The 4140-nt window shown below is 44.1% G+C and overlaps 1 long non-coding RNA gene across 1 annotated transcript; it reads right to left on the reverse strand.

Moving 5' to 3' along the window:
• Positions 1-1265: 1265 nt before the first annotated feature.
• Positions 1266-3689, reverse strand: LOC119267089. Its single transcript, XR_005132276.1, has 3 exons — positions 2578-3689; positions 1696-2186; positions 1266-1468 (listed from the first exon to the last, which is right to left on the reverse strand). It is a non-coding gene; the product is annotated as an uncharacterized LOC119267089 (long non-coding RNA).
• Positions 3690-4140: the final 451 nt, after the last annotated feature.

The raw sequence follows: 4140 nt of genomic DNA on the forward strand, positions 1-4140 counted from the left end.
CCGTGCGTAACGGGAGAAACAAAATAATTTTGCAATGGGAGAAAAGGGCATTTCGCAATTTCATATAATCTTTGTTTAGTTACCCCTCTTCTGTCTACCACCCAATGCCAGGGCAGGAGGCAGGAGAGGCTTGCCGCAAGCCCACACCTGACACGACCAAACCTATTCCCAGCAACGCCGATCCACCACAGCCTCTTTCCCGTCAACACCGAGATTCCGCCTTGTGGTGCACCCATGCATTGGTGTCTGTGTTTGTTACTTTAATTAGTTAAACCAAGTATGCATTATTAGCGACTTGTTGATGACTGAGTCGTAGGTGCTTGACATGAACTCGTCATTCCTTGTGTGACACCCATGTCCAAATATATTCAGTTTTATCGTCATGGAAGAAAAAGAAAGATTAAATTCGTTTTCTTTATATAAACTGTGTTCAGCACAAGACTACAAAAAATTGCAACGGGTTTAATCCTTACTGTAAAAACAGGGAATCTAGTGAAATCAATTGGGAAAAGTATAAAGTACTTTTACGAACTAAAAGCTGCACTTATATGGACAATATGACTGTATTAGGAGAATAAAGATGCTGACAATGAACTATGGTGAAAAACAATTATGTGAAAACAACAATTTTCCCGCTAGATGCATAACTGTAGAGAAACATCCAATTGATTGTATCATTACTTCAATGAACTAACCGAGAAGTGGTATTACTTAAGAACTACATATATTCAAGATGAAAGCATGTACACCTAAAATTTTGTTGACCAAAACAAATAAAGCGTCAACATTTCCCGGATCCATAGACATAAGAACATACTGGATTGATACCCACACACCTAATAATTTCATGCACTTTAGTGTGCCATTTGCAAGATATTCAACAAAAAGGACCATAAAGAGAGCTTAGCCATTCCACCTCTAGACAGTATAATCAGACCTTTAGCTTAAGCGTAATATCTGAACTGCAAGTGTAAACACGACACTCATGATAACAGATGAACATGTCAACCTACTTGCCTAGAACCAATACAGAATTGACATATACGGTCGACTTTGTTTCGTATTGAAGATCCAGACACTAAAACCTGAAAAGTAGTACAAACCAGGAAAGAACAACGATGCTGAAATTACAATCTAGATAAAACATACCATTTAACTGAACAAGCCTGCCACCTTGAGGATTCCCATGTGTCTACAGTAATACATATAAATGAAGCACTCTAGTGTAAAAACTAAAAAAGATAAATTGGATCTCAAATTCTTTGTCTTGACATCAGGAAAGGAAACTAAGCAATGGTGAGGTCGAATATAGAAATTCAATATAGAAAGAATCACTGTTGTAAGTCCATTTATTGTAGCAGTTAGGCTGATGTGCAGGATCAATCAGCTAAAACTCGCAGTCGAGGGCCTACTTGACCAGCTTTCCAGCAAGCGTCGCATCTTGGATGCACGGCTGGGCGAGGCAGTACTGTCACGGGTTGAGCAGTTAATTAGAATTTTCTGTAAACAATAAGAGATCGAACAGTCTATGTATAATTATTCAAGGAAAGTCTGTTGAGCAGTTAATACAGGCTACACATCAAACTACAATGCATCCACGGTATATGACAACCAAAGACATTCGCATAATCTGGAAGACAACCATGCTATCATATTGATGAAGCAGGGAAGAAAACATAAGAAATCTGAACTCACATCATTATACTGTTTAGGCTTCGCTTCCTTCTTTCTACCACGTCCTTTTTTCAGCTCTTCTACGGGTTCATCTTCATCTTTCACTTCAACAACTTTCTTTGATAGATAACACCAACAATGTCAGCAACCAAGATGAAAATAGGCAAAACATTGTTCAGCACACAGTGAGAGACATAACCAAGGTACATTTGTGATCTGATCAATTGTTTCAAGTAGAAATTCAGAATAGAGGTGTTTCTTTGTCAGCAGATCATCCAACTTGCCTTCAGATCAAAAGCCTCCTACCATGCAGCTTCTCTTTCCGGCCTTCTCTTCTACCAATACCTTGCACTAGGCCTAACACAAACATAGAGATGGGGACTGGCACGAGGGGGTGCCGCAGGGCTGGTTTCCTGGATCGGCTGCTCGGTGTGGGCGCCCGCCTCAGCCTACCTGCCTTTTTCCGTACCATTGATGATATTTCTCCTGCCGACCACGACGAAACCATCGATCTGTCAAGACAAACATAAACTGATAATCTGAACTTTGTACCAATTAGTCACTGATAAACACAATGTACCAGATGGCAAAGGCATCCAGAAAAATCATTCGCCTTCATGCACGTGCAGTGCAATTCATAACTGCGATTTATTCCCCATCATGTGCTTGAAGGCATAATATTACATTTAGACTAAAAGGACATGCAACTTTGTTTTCATCAAGTAACTGAATGATGTCAATTCTAGACCGCATGTTTCTTCGGTTCAAGAACAACCAACACCAAGGGAGTTCAGCAAAGATTCTATATAACATTATCAAAAGATCAGTCCTAGCCTTTTCAAGTGGAACAAATATGAATGTTGCAGGAAAAAGGTTCAGTAACAAAAAGAGATTGTATTTTACCTTGAAAAATTGGGATCCTGTATGTCAACTGCGTTGAACGGATCATGGAATAAATAGATGTCAGCATACTGATACAATGCTCGAGCTATCCGAGTCCTTTGCTTCTGCCAGGCACTAAGAGTGCAGACTCACTCTCCAATGATTTCTGATCTCCAAGTCTTTCTTTAGCGAACACCACTCAAGGACCCTTCCATACTTCTCCCTCTCCATCGTCTTGCCGAGCAGTATGTTGTCCTGAATTTTGTCGCTTTGTATCCATGCAGTCTGGCTGACATATGGCATTGTTCTGCAAGTCTTGGCCTCTCCTAATAGCTTTGGAACCATACCATTCAAGAGAGCAAACTTGATTTTCCAGAGCCGGCCGTCCCACAGACTGCAACATGCAGGCCTTGCTGAGCTTGAAAATTCAGATCCTTCAGCGTTGGTATCTCAGGTGAGCCATCCCAGAAGAAGCACCCATTACTGACCTCTTGCAACATTGGAGCTACCACTTGGTAGCCTCTGCATATAATCCACCGACAACTCCTCAAGGCATATGAGAACATCTGGATTATCCTGAGATGATAAAACCAACATAAAGCAGATTGCCATTCTGCAATAATTGAAATCAAGACTATATCCTAGCTAATTAGCATGCTGTAAAGAAGAAGAAAATCCGCTAAAATTAAAGGGCCACTGATCTAGATGGATGAGATGTTGGTGGAGGTACTGGCTGGCCAGCGGCGAGTGAGCAGGCGGAGGTGTGTCCTCCATGGCCGCTGCCCATGGCATGCAAGTGGTTTAGAGCGGGGCTGCAGCAGATGGCGCAGGCGACGTGCAGCCATGGTGCTGCACGAGCGAGGTGAGGGAGACGCGGGGGGAGGCGTAGGGGATGGCGGCCGAGATCTGTGAGGCCGGTCGTGGCCGAGACCGGAGCTAGGTTTAAGGAGGGGCCATGGATCGAGGCGAGCTCGATGGGGCCGAGAGAGAAGGAGTAGAACGGAGATGAAAGGAGGGGGCAGGCGGGCTGAGGGGAGATCACTGGCGTGGCCCTCGTCGGAGGCGGGCGGTCTCCAGCGGGAGGCGCCGAATCGGGCGGTCATGCGCCGGGCGGCGTAGAGGGGATTTTTTAGTCGGGGCAGAGGGGAAATTGGGGAAGGATCGCGGGTTGAACACTATAAAATACAGGATTTTTTTAATAAAAACGAAGCGTTTTCTCAGATCCACTTACAAAGGGACTGCGGGTTCAGTTACCAAGGATTACAGGGACATTTCTGTAAAAAGGGCGACGGACGACCAGAAGCAATGTGTGGTTTATTATTATAGGGAGAGAGGAGAGAGGGAGAGAAGTTTGCATTAAGAAGGCTAGCACAAACTGGGATATAGATTGAAAGAGGTGCAAGCCTCCTGCCAGGGATCCTCCTAAACTACTCTTGGTCGTCGTCAGTGGGCTGCACGTAGTAGTAGGCACCTCCAGTGTAGTAGGAGTCGTTGTCAACGGTGGCGTCTTGCTCCTGGACTCCAACGTCTGGTCGCAGCAATAGGGTATAGAAAGAGGGAAAAGGGGGACGAAAGCAACCGTGA

This window comes from Triticum dicoccoides, chromosome 3A (assembly GCF_002162155.2).
Source record: "Triticum dicoccoides isolate Atlit2015 ecotype Zavitan chromosome 3A, WEW_v2.0, whole genome shotgun sequence".
In the NCBI taxonomy this organism is placed as follows: Eukaryota; Viridiplantae; Streptophyta; class Magnoliopsida; order Poales; family Poaceae; genus Triticum; species Triticum dicoccoides.